Source organism: Copidosoma floridanum, unplaced genomic scaffold, assembly GCF_036245765.1.
Source record: "Copidosoma floridanum isolate Cflo_tuat_1 unplaced genomic scaffold, Cflo_Japanese_pri ptg000030l, whole genome shotgun sequence".
NCBI lineage: Eukaryota > Metazoa > Arthropoda > Insecta > Hymenoptera > Encyrtidae > Copidosoma > Copidosoma floridanum.
Window position 1 is genome coordinate 13,337,842 of NW_028321907.1, and position 13,557 is coordinate 13,351,398.

A 13,557-nucleotide genomic window follows, 5' to 3' on the forward strand; every position below is an offset into this window, starting at 1 on the left:
GTGCGCCCCGATGCGTCAACGCGAACGCCGTGCAGCTTCAACGAGTACGACACACAATGCATGCACACGCTTGGCTCTACTTTCGTGCACAAACATACCTATACCTATAGCAATATATACGTATACCCACCCGCGGCTTTGCAATGACAATGTGATGGGAAGGCAAGCAAGCCCGTGTCTATTATTCAGTCACACATTATCTTGCAGCACAGCCCCCCCCTTCCCTCACTACAGCACTGGAGGCTAATTATAATGTAAATGTATCGTTTGCGGAATTGTTTAGTCAAATAAGGTGGTAAGCCAGCAAGCTCCGATGGTCAACGCTTCGATTACCCCGTAGCCAACGACGAGCAAACGCTAAACGCTACTGCGGGCAAGGACGGCGGCCTGACGTGAGCTTCGATATGTGCATGCATAATACCTATAATAGAGCCCGAGCTACTGCTTTTGCTGCTTTGTAATGGGCCATAATTGAAAATGGACGAGATCAGCGAGCGGACGAGGTTGCAGGACAAAGATAGCGCTTGCGAGATGAGGAAAATATTTTACAGTGATTTATGGAGATCGTCGCAAAATCATGTCAGAGAGAGCGACGCACGTTGAACCTGATAGCCCATGATTGTACCAGGTTTGTAGGAGTAAAAGTCGCATTGTTGATAGTTGACAATGCATTTCTTCAAAGTGCTTAATATTCTTGATTCAGGCTTTGGTACATAGTATCATTCTGTTGATTGTAGATGGATTAAACAAAATAATATAAAACGTAAAAAAATAATCAAGTTAAACGGCTACTAAACTCTTGTGTAGTAGGTACTAGCTCCTAAAAGAACAAAGCCACTGTATTGTGCGTGAGTGTTTTCGTGCGAACACATATATGTTACATTTAAAATGTCCCAGTAGAGTTTCAGTGATAAATTATTTTCTCTCATGACCTTTCAAACAAATACAGGTAAAACTGAAATAGATTTTTCACGAGTCATCGGTGAAATCATCCATGCAAGTTCGTGCAAGTTTTTGATGCATCATGAAAACGTCCGAAATCCCCAGACAGTTAAACCGCCACTTGCTCGCAACAACAGACCACTAGAGGATATAGCGAGCGACGAGTAGGTATATAATTCGCTCCGGATATTCGCAATTCTCCAACCTTCCTGCGTAAGATCATTAACAGGCTCCTAATACTTGCGAGACACGCAAAATAAAACTGATAGACCGAGTGAGTAACGTCGGGAAACGGCAACGACGACGACCAGACTTTTATACTTTGTATATAAAGAGAGTTTACAGCTTAACAGCGTCGGCCGTGTGGATCTCGAACGAAGAAGAAAAAAAAAAGTAATTCAACTTTACAGCCCCAATTCGGAATGTATGCAACGCAAACACACGATGGGCTTTGAAGTGCCCGGCCGGTGTTTTTCTTGCGGGCAAGTGCGCGCAAAAACACAAAAACACTATTGCGTATATCGCGGCTCTTAGCGCTCTCGTGATAACGAAAACCTTCAGTGTGTTGTGGGGGCCGTCCGCACGTGTATATATATACACACCTTCCGCCTTCCTTCGATATTAAATCCTCTACCAAGCGCGTATACAGCTCGTTCACGTCGTTTGCTTGTAAACCTAAATTCTTTTACGCCTTTATGCCCGTGTAATGCACAGTTGTTCCGAGGAGATGGCCATACGGTCCGATAATAGCCGGTATATAAATTTTTTTTTTTTTTTTTTATATTATAGTGCTCTACGTCCGGCTCCTTTTTAATAAGGGCACTACAATGGGCACTTAGCACTTGGGAGAAGGAAGGGAAGAGGGATGGGAAGCCTCCCATCACTGGGAGGGGGGTAGGGGGAATTAGGCAAATTTGCTGCGAGAAGGTCGCCTAAACCCTCCTCGAGGAGCATTGCGTGGTGAAAAAGCACATGTGAAAGACACAGAGGTACTTTGCCCGTAAAAGTCGCACTGGCCGGGAATTGAACCACGGTCTCCCGCGTGCCAATCCACGACCTAGCCGACCGAGCCACCGCGCGCTCCCGGTATATAAATATACCCATGCACGTACGCTACGCTTGCCTGCTTTCATATATATACATACATTTGTTTATGAATCTCAATACAATGTGAGGACACGATTATATGCCTGCGTTGTTAGGGAACACTAAAAAGTGCGTAAATTATTCAGCCTGGAGTATTGAGCCACTTTTGTATTCGTATGTCTTGAGTGCAAGTTTTTCTTTTCGTACTAATGAGAAAGTAATACTTCAGTTAAATAACATAAAAATATTTTGACGTTCTTTCATAGATATATGTGGAGACTTTAGGGTGTCACTCATTTCGAACTACTATATCGTAAGCATTTTTTAAGTTCGGCGTTAAAAAAGGTGGTACTTTTGCACTTCTGCCTTTTTTTTATCTCTGAGTCAAGACTGGAGTCGATGCAGTGCAGGATTTCATGTTTTTCTAGACTCTGAGATGGAAACCAGAGAAAAGCCATGCAGTTTCACGAGTCAACAACGAGGCTGTCGTAATTTCCTCAACTATTTACGATGTTTTACATTTGGATGTTGCGAACTGTGATTTATTGTGAATTTTAATGTCTTGCTTTAGTACCGCTCCAGTTTGGCGGAGCGTCCATCGGTGAATTTACATTTCTGGGTTGCGGAAGTGTTTAAACTTCGTTTTCTACCAGCGTAAGATCAAAACTTCCCCAAATTTCTGAAGATTCAGATACTTTCATATAGTTTGGATGTTACGTTAATAGTTGGTTCCTCCAAAAAAAGTTGAAGACATTTCATAATTTAGTCGTATGACTGTACCTCGGGTGGTAGAAAGTAGGGTTTGGCACATATTTAAGCAAAAAGGGATTCAAGCTCGTATAGTCATAAGGAATAAATAAATCAATGAATGGAAGAATTAAAAAAATGAGCTTAAAGGCGACCTACGGCAAGCAGTGTCTACGAGGTAGGGGCCATCAAGCACACGCAATTGGCGAAGAAAATCGAGCGCTGCTCGTAGAAGAAAACCGGCACACGTGTATAATAGAACAGTCAGCGACCCCGGGAGAGTTGAAACACCTCGTCTTTCCGCACCAGGTCGTGAGGTCGTTTGCGAAATAAAACACACACACACACACGCGCATACACACATGCGTGCACGCACAGGCACACTATAGACAGCAGGAGGCGCAGCGAACAACAGCAAGTAGGGCGACGTATTGACAGAGTAGTAATTAAAAAACGCTCCGACTGCAATACTTATATACGTGCTCGCCGTATACGACTGTACGCATCCGGCGCGCGACATTATTACAAATGTATAAGCAAAACACACACCCATCACGCGACATTCGTATATTGTACTTACGAGCACGAGGAGGAAGAGGCACGACACGATAGCAGGTACTTGTTATTCCACGTACATATTAAGTATATGTGCGAGCACCCATCGTCTTCATTCATCGTCGCAGTTAATAACCGGCTCTTTCAGTGTACTATCCTCGCACACTTACCTTCTTCGCTTCTCCGTTGGAAGGGTGGACGTAATTATCCTGGGGGAGCGAGGAGAAAACTCGCTCGTCACTCGTCTTCTCTTCGCTACTGTGGCTCTAACTAGCGCCTAATGTTCGCTCCTCTCAGCTGCGGAGTGAAAAAATACTAGTGGCTAACGACTGCTCTGTACTCCTTGGCTGGGAGAAATATATGTATAGCTAGAAAAGACCGACTGGGAGGGAAGCTCGAGAGAGGACTTGAAAGGGGTACGTTAGAGCATGTTCCATGAAGACCTAGTCCCTCAAATGGCAAATTAAAACTACTCGCTTTGTAATTAGTCCTGCCTTCGAGATGCCCTTCTAAGAGCTGCCAAGTTCATTTTCTCCGACTCGTTTGTTGAGACATCATCTGTATATACTAAATTTTGAACGTTGGACGTATTTATGTACGATAATTTACGATTGCTTACGAGCTATTAGAAAGTGTGCAGATAAATGAATGTGTAGGGGCAGGCACGAATTCCTTTTGCAAAAATACGATCGCTAAAACGCGTTTTCGGTCCAACGCGCAGTAAAACCGAGTGAAACACGAATTAAAGCGTAGAAGAATAGGAGCCACTGGCAGCGAAGCGAGCACATACAGCAGCAAACAATCGAAAAAAAAAAAAAAAAAAAAAAAAAAAAATGTCTCGATTTCAAATGGCGATCCGGTGTCGAATGGCTTTTTTCGGTCCACCGACGACTAACTGGCTCTCCGCGCGCTACTATAAATTTTAATTTACGAAAAAGCCAGTCACGGGGGACAGTCTGCCACTGCTGCGCGTACTGAGGTGTGAGCACTTTTATTGTTTTTTTTTTCTTTCTTTTTTTTCCTGTTTTTTTCACCCTCTCGCCTCTCTTTAAATTATGTTTCCCGCCCTTTCAGCCAGATGACAGCTGAGAGTTGAATAAAAAAAAATGGCTGAGTAGAGATTCACAAGTGCGGAATTTTACGTGGTGTAATCATTTAAAATCTTCCACACGTGAGTAAGCGATTCCACCACTGCGCAACACGCTCTGGAACTACAAATGTGGGGACCACTGCGCGTATTTCGAGGACGATTTTGTGTTCAGGTGTGTGTACAACAACATCAGCCAAGCGAATGGATGTAGAGGTGGAAAAGCCAATAAGATGTGAACAGCAAACGCCGAATAAAAGTGAAACACTGATACGAGAAAGGGAGCTCGTCATAAAACCAATAACACGATGCAAAATTTACTTCGTAATTGGTTAAATTTCAACGTAGTTTTAGAAAACTTCGTAGTCAAATAACTTGCTGGTAATTTGCGTAAACATTAAAAATAAAGCTCACACATGATAAAATAAAAAAAATAAATAAAAAAATTACAATAACAAGGATTCAGAATACTATGTATCCAATACCGAAATACGCATTCATAACTCTCTTCGCTCGTCTTGCTCTTCCTGTTCTGGCACTCGTCTCAGCTTACAAAAATATTGTTCTCTAAATCATGACAATTTATTACACGCGCGCCCCCATATCCTCGACCAATACATCACGCAAAGATACGCGTCGGTCCGTACGACCCGTACGACGCAGCAGTGGTAAAAAAAAAGAAAAAGTAGCAGAAGTAGTTGCAGTGGTGGTAGTGAAAGATGGAAAGCGAGAAAAGAGCAATCACCCGAGAGAGAGAGAAACAAAAGTAACAACAACACAGCCCACCAATGCGTAGACGGGACGCAATATTGTGCGTCCGTATGCGTTAAACGTCGCCTGCTCCTTCACACGCATTAACGCACACGCCGGGTGATAAATAGATTTATATGAATTCCAAGCGTAACAATCGAAGGGTACCGAGTGTGTGCGCGCGCGTATGTCGCAACAGCCAACAGCACATATGCGTACGATCGTGGAAGTATACGAACGGGGCAATGCTGTCGTGAAAAATGACACCCGTGCAAAATGTCCTCGAGGGTCGTTAAATGCGCGCTCGCGCCGTGCCCGTTCTGACACGCGTGTCAATAAAACCTCCCCAGCCAAGATCAATCTTTCGGTTGATCGCTCCTCCGCCCTTCTCTGGACGTATATGAATAAAAAAGACTGCGTTTATCAATTGTAGTTTCCATTGTTAATTTTTTTTTTTTTTTTTTTTCATTTTTTATGCATCCGACAAAATTGGCTGCAATTTTGTTCGCTTGAAGGAGTACATCGATTTGATTTGATGTAAAAAAACCGCAACACCTTTGGGTGGAAGAGTAATATATTGCATTACTGTGAAATAAAACACTATCCATACAAAAAATTTATTCGAATAATACATAACATTGTACTAAAATGTTTTGCGTTACTGATTTATTGTTAAGTTTTGGCTGTTGTAGGACAGCCCGTCAAAAATGAAACTTCAAGTGCAGTCCAGCTTATTAGTTTGTAGAGATATTATTTTATAAACAATTGTTAAAAAAGGGACTTTTACAGAATATCATTTAAAATTTCAAACGTACTGGAACTCTTTTGCGACACAAGTTAGATTTTAAAGTTATCGATTTACAAAACAGTTTTTCATTTGCATACCAGACGGCATAATCAAATTAATTTTTTTATTCTAGAGTATGAGAGTACAAATAACTTTTAACGGGACCATACATCATACAACATACAATTTTTTTCTGAAATTAATCATACCATTCAGACATTAAAAACAAATTGTATAAACTTACGACATTAGAACATTTCGAAAATATAAAATTACTTAAAAATAAACACTTTCTATGTGGTTTTCACTCCATTTTGAAAATAATAAAATTATTTAAGTACTGCTGGTATGGAATTAATCACTTAACAGAATCAACGATGCATCAGCAGATAATGGGGATCCCCGAGATCCCCGTCATTCTATAGAGATCTATCAAATGAGACCCAAATAGTATATTAGAAGACGTTTTTTCTGTCAAATCCATCAAGTAATTAGCGCTTTTTATGAATACTGCGTTTATGTTTTAAAAGACTGATGAATCCGTCGAAAGTTTGTGGACAAGTGTCACAGCAATAAATGTGCTGGGTCTGCGAGTACACTTCAAGGTCATCGATGTCACTAAAAGTTTCTGGACAAAATAAACATTGGTGACTGAGCTGATGAGGATCCATATTATTGCTAGAAGCATTGCCAGGACTTGCAGTTGCTGAAGACATTCTACTGCAGTGGGGCATCTCGTTCGAGTGGATGGTCTGTAAGTGCCTCTTGAGATAACGTTTTGTCTTAAAAGCTTTTTGACACAAGTCACAGCGGTAAGGCCTATCGTGTGCATGTGTCCGTTTATGTGTAGTCAAAGTTGACTTTTGCCTAAACGTTTTTTGACAAAATTTACAGTTGAAGGGCTTGTAGCCCGTATGTGTATGCTCATGCTCTGTAAGATGGTATTTTTGTCTAAATTTTTTTTGACAGAAATTACAGTTGTAGGGCTTCTCGCCCGTATGTATTCGCTCATGCTTTCTAAGAGTGAAGTTTTGGGCAAAAGTTTTTGAGCAGTATTTACAATTGTAGGGCCTCTCGCCCGTATGTATTCGCTCATGCCTTTTAAGAGTGGACTTAAGGGGAAAAGTGAGTGAACAAAACTTGCAGTTAAAAGGCCTTTCACCAGTGTGTGTTTTCTCATGGCCTATAAGATGGTGTTTCTGTTTAAATGTTTTTTGACATAGTTGGCAGTTGAAGGATCTCTCACCAGTATGTATTCGCTCTGTGAGGCTGGAATTCTTATTGTTATTTTGAAACATATTTGTGAATGATATGGTGTACAAGTAATGTGTAAAAATATAGATGTTATTTAAATGGACTCAGTGACAGCTTCAATGTCGTTTTTGTTGTAGTAATTACCAATGGTGATTTATTTTTGAAACTTTGTTTTGATAATTCACGGATAAAGGCAACTTGTTGAAAGGATTGGTTTACTGTAAACAAAAAAAAGCAAATAAAACAAATTAGATATATAATTGCCTTTGTTGTTAAAATTTCGTTTTAAATTAAGTGGCTAAATGTATGAACGCTTTGTCCCTTAGGCACATTTTCACCTTAAGGCACACAGTTCCTCATATATGATTACGTTCAACATACTGAAACTGATCAATTGCAGCCTAAAACAACAGTGTTAGGTACAACGAGAATACACGTCGTATGGGTTAAAGCTTCATTTTTTAACGCCATTGTCAAAAAATGGGTATTTAGACTCAAAATTGAGGTAACTCCAGAAGGAGGTAAAAAACTGTGTATATTTGCGGTGGTACAAGAGAAATTGAGCAGCCATATTGTATTCATAGTTTCACAGAAGCGCGCGCAGTTTAGCTTTGAGTGTTAGGATTTTTTGAGAAAAATATACTACACAAAACTTTATTTTTATTTGAGATCTAGAGTTATTCTAAGTTAGCTACTTTGTTATGAAGTGATGATTTTTTACTGTCATAATTTAATGTTTAATTTGTTTTATTTAATAATTTTTGGTTGTTTTGAATATTTTGAATGAATATTGAGAAATGTTTATTAATTTGGCTTCATACGGAAATTTGCAGCAAATAAAAAAAAAAGTTGTGTGAATAACTCTTTTTCTGGAGCATAGTTGAGTAAAACTTGAATTTTTCAAGTCATAACGAAGAAAACTAAATGCCTTTGTCCAAGACTTCAGTAATAAAAAAACACTGCGATCTTTTTCTTTTGATAAAATATTGTTAATTGTAAACCTCATAGTTTTATTGAGAAAATAAAGTTGCCTGCCAAATTAATTTGATTACGTAAACCCAGAGTTTTTTACGAAATGGTTTAAATTAAAAAATAAATGCTTAGTCACACAGAAAAATAGACAGATTTCTATAATAACAGATCATGTACGCAAAAATATCGTAATTTGAAATATAATTGTAAAAGATCGTTTTGGCTGAAATTGAGCCAAAAAATTTTAATAAAATGTGGACGTGTCCGAAAAAAGAATAAGTCTTATAACATTTCAAATAGCATTATTCTCCATATATGTATAAATTATTGACACTCACTATAATACAGTACCTACAGTCAGTGGAATCGTGGAACCCTAATAATCTATCCATCTAATTTATCTGTAATAGTACGCATACTTCACGATACTTTAAGGTTATGACCTTTTCAACCACGTGTTGACTGATTGGATGAAATATAAAACTATTGTAAATCCATTCGAGATAAAATTAAAGTATCAAAAGTGTCATCATCAGCCTGACTCTTCCCTATCGATTTTAAAGTATAATATGAAATTCCAGGGTTTTTTTCAGATGGAAACACAAAATTGTAAAACAGAAACTTACTATTACGCAACTGTAGATTTCTAATCGTCTAAGTAATTTCTGCATCAGCTACTTCACTTAATTATACGAAGAAGAAATGACGTTTTTAAATTGTACTTCATCAAATGCAGAAGTGTCTTTTCAAATTCACTTTTTTCACTTAACTCAAGTTTATCAAATGTATGAAGACATCGGACTGTTTGTATAGGTAAACTCTCGAAAAGACAATGCGTTTAAAATAGATGAAATAATTCGTTATTGTGTTGTGTGTTCTGCGATAAAAAAGGTATGTTAATGGTATAATAATGAGAGTTGGCTGTTCGTGTGTAACCAGATAGCTGTTAAGTTGTACTTTCTAGTAACTGCAAGTGTGTTGGTAAATTTTTAAAATAAGTCTAATCATCAGAGAAAACTTATTTTTTGGTTTCTACGAGCTCTTATCTAGATTTTTGTTTTATTTACTAATTTGTGTGATAAGATGGTTATAAATATGCATTGCATAGAAAAATGTTTGTTACTGTAAATAAATTTTGTCTTACTAATCTAAAAAATGTAATTGGATGAAAATTAAGTGCATGTTGAACTAAAGACTTCATCTGCATAAGAGCCATTTATCTTTTTCTAGTTTAAATCAGTAAAAGAACATGAAACTGAGGAATATCGATGTACAGTGAGAAGTTTGCCACTGTGTAGGTATTCCAAACACGACAATTTTTGAGAGGCCGTGATCTCCTGGAGCTATGTGGTAATTCTTAGAATTACAGGGTAATTATTTATCACTCATATCACTCATTAGAATTTTTGTTGTTAACTACGAGATGCCTTTTACATGACGATGTTACTTTCTTGAATCGCTTCACAAAATAAAATCTAAGGAGCGATGTAATAATTACGACCTTCAACAACATAAAACTTAAATATTCATAGACTTTTTATAATACACTGGTATCTTTGAACGTATCACAAAATCAATACATTCATACGATCTGCACTTTTTAAAAACGAGCTTTCATGAATGTCTTTGTTCAAACACACCAACTAATTAAGTGCAATAATCTGGAATTTACCGAAAACCGACCGAAACCCATCAATCGGTATCATATCAAATTAGATTTGAATACTAGTAATAGCATAGCATTTTAGGCGTACAATAATAAATTACGAAGGTAGCATCGCGAATCTTCGACGGTCTCATTAAGAAGTCCTGGCTATACTTAATGATCGTCGGGCTAACTTATACATAAGATTTCTCTCGCATAATTATATAATAAATATTTCTATCTGAACACATCAAACTTACGTAAGAGTAAATCTTATTACTCTCATTCGATATGTATCAAATCAGAGGTATTGGTTAACCTATGACATGTACACAACATCAAACAATTAATATTTAAACAGTAGATTCATCGCATCTTTGGTTAACATTAAAAATGTAATTTATATAGTTCGGCAACGCCTTCAAAAATACCATCGCATGGCAACGAAAAGGGACTTGCACGTAATATGATGGATGACAAACGAAAAGCTCGATTCAAAGGATAAATACACAGGGAAAATAAGGCCGTCGAGGAGGAGCTCAGCCAGGCGCAGATCCTCGATTAAGCGACCAAATAAAGCAGCCATAAGTCAACATTAGTGGATGACGTCACGGACCAGCATTTTGGATGATCCATACTGATCTATAAATATATACACGTGTGCACACCGACTAAAGCCAAACTACTCGTTCTCTCCTACACTCACAGCATGTTCTCTCACGAGCACGCGTCAATCGCAGGGATTAGCTCTGTCGCGTGTACATGCGTGCGGTGGGATGCCCGAGGCTCGGCCGTGGCGCAGACAATAACGTATTTATTAGCCACTGGGGGGAGGAAGTCAGGCTGGTGGAGAAAGGGGGGGTGTTTGTAATCTATAGAGCGGCCTGTCGGTTAACCCTCGGAAATATTTATCACTCGATGCGAAAGTGCTACGCTTGGGCCACGTGCGATTCCTGCTGGGATCTCTCTCTCTCTCTCTCCCACTGGCTTTTCTCTGGGATAAACACACACGAACGGGGGTGAGTAGTATTCCGAGCGCGTCCGCTTTGGAATGGAGGGAGATAGAGAGCAGAGGACAATGCGACGCACACCATGCAACTACATAAAGTCATTCTGTTCGCAGGACTAAAACGTGACGATAATGACCTTGAGTGATTTACGACGCTGCGGTTATCGTTAACGCTGTGCGCCTAAGGTACTCAGTACGATACGTTATACGTATCACTCGTGCAATTCCTGCCCCTCCCCCCGCCCTCACTATAGCCACGTGTAGGACTGCACGCTTGCGTGAACTGAGTGATATCTCTTTGAATGTGCACACGCCTGCGTGTGAGCTATGGTAGCCCTTGGCTGTAACTTCGCTTCGGGAGGCTGATATCGGTTGTGGGATTCACCATACTTTTCTTTCGCTGTAGAGTGTCTATTGTGTTCTGCGGTACAGCTATTCCAACAATCACCGATTGAAGTGTGACCCACTGTTTGTTATTCGATTCAATCAATTAAGGAGCATTATGGCTTCTGGGGCCACATAACACACAATCATGCAATGGATTCCTTTACCCCATTAGTTCGTTCAGATAACTTTAACCCCAATATGGGAAGGCACATTGAAAATCAATTACAAATTTTAAAGTCCTTAAAAGACTCTTAAAAAATTTCAGAGACGTTGAAAGTCCCTTTAAACCTTGACGAAGCTTTTTAGGGTTACAAAAGTCATTGTACTCCTTCAATGGATTTAAGTAGAATTAAAGTCGTTGAGTTACTTTAATTGTCTCTTTTGGTAGCTTAGCACTACGATGAATGATTTTCGATTACTTTGAAAATTTTTTTTTCTTTTTTTTGTTTCCCCCGGTTGACAAAGAGGGCAGCCCCTTCACAGTCAGTAACCAATGTCCTGTCGTTAGAGAACGTACGAATAACTCGAGCAGTGCAGTGGCGATACCCGCGTTAGTCTACTCACAGAGTTATATGAACCACTTCTTGATGACTAATCCAACGCTACCGACCAAAGTCACGGAATCCAAACTCATATCCGTACCACCTTATTTTCCTCCTTCGCCTTACTCTCTCATTCCCGTCATCCTCCTCCAAAATACGTGCTCGCACATTCCTCATACGTAGGTGCACATGGGTTTTTAAAGTGGGGACATTATTTATTGCCAGTCGGTTGGAGAACGCCTATATTCCCGCTTTCGCAACCAAATAAATTCATCCGGCTGCCGCTGCGATGCGTCCGAGAGTGGTGTAGCAGCTCTGTCCTCCGAATCGACAGCTGTCGCAACATATATTTTGTAAATGCGTGACGCGCGGGCGGTTTCTTCCTTCCTTGTTTTTTCATCTTATTGGTGCACCTCCCACTGTACGTAGGCGTTAGCGCGTGCACGCAGTACGTGTTATGTGTCTCACCATCTATAGATCCCTCCCTCCATCTCTCTATGGGGTAAGACGAAAAGCACCGTGCACTTCCGCTAAAGCTCGGGTTTCTGGTTACTCGATCCTTTTTTTGATGCTCGTCTGTGCCGTGCGCGTCCCCACCGTTGTCGTCTTGCTTTTCAGCCACTTTTAAGTGCATCCTTGTTAGCTACGGCTTGTTGCTTTGTATTTTGTTCTCAATATTTTTACAAGATCGGTGTACTCTATATCGACGCCCCGGGCGAAGACTATGCCCTGCTTCGAAGCCTGGACGAAGACTATGTCTTTTTCCGCAGTCCGGACGAAAACTATGCCCTTTTAGGATACCGGGCGAAGACTATGCCCTTTTCTCAAGCCCGGACGAAGACTATGCCCTTTTTCCTAATCTGGACGAAAACTATGCCCTTTTTGAGTCCCGCCGAAGACTATGCCCTTTTCCGGAGTTCGGACGAAGACTATGCCCTTTTCTCGCGCTCAGACGAAAACTATGCCCTTTTCTCGAGTCCGGACGAAAACTATGCCATTTTTTTCTAGTCTGTGTGAAGACTATTACATTTTTTCCGAGTCTGGACGAAGATATTGACTTTATCTGGAGCCAGGATGAAGTAAAATTCATTTAAGCTCACCTTACATTTGTGTTTGTAATTAGATATATAGTCAAATATACTTATATAGTGGTTGTTGTTTACATTTATATAAATAATTGTAAATAATAATACACCATTATAAAATAATAATACAAACTCAGGAATGTTTTTATGAGCATGGTAATTTGCAATTAATGAGCATGAAAGATTCTTTTATGTTTTATTTCCAAATTTATTATTTTTTCTACATTTTTGTTGATTAAAATAAGTAACTAATATAATCAATATAACTTGAAGTTAAAAAATTAATACAATTTGTACAATTCGTGGTATAATAAAATATAATATTCGTAAGAAAATTGAGAAAAAAGTAAACTTTTTTTTATTAAGTAATGTTTGTAAGACTTGCATATTTGGATTACAAAGTATTTTTTAACACATGAATAAATAATCAAGTTTAAATTAATTACAGTTATTGTTATATACAATTTACGGAATCTTTAAAAAAAAAAGGTCAAAAACCCCTTTTTTTCAAACACTTACCAAAACTCCAAATACTTAAGCCGTTACACCTGCTAAGAATAATCATTACATGTTGTTTTTTTACAAAGGCGTCTGTAGATTCACGTACATGTGAATCTCGATGTGAAGATAAAACTTATATCGATATAAATGTATACACAAGTATCGAGAAATCTGAAAATGTTAAATCGTTTTCAGAAGCTTCGTATTC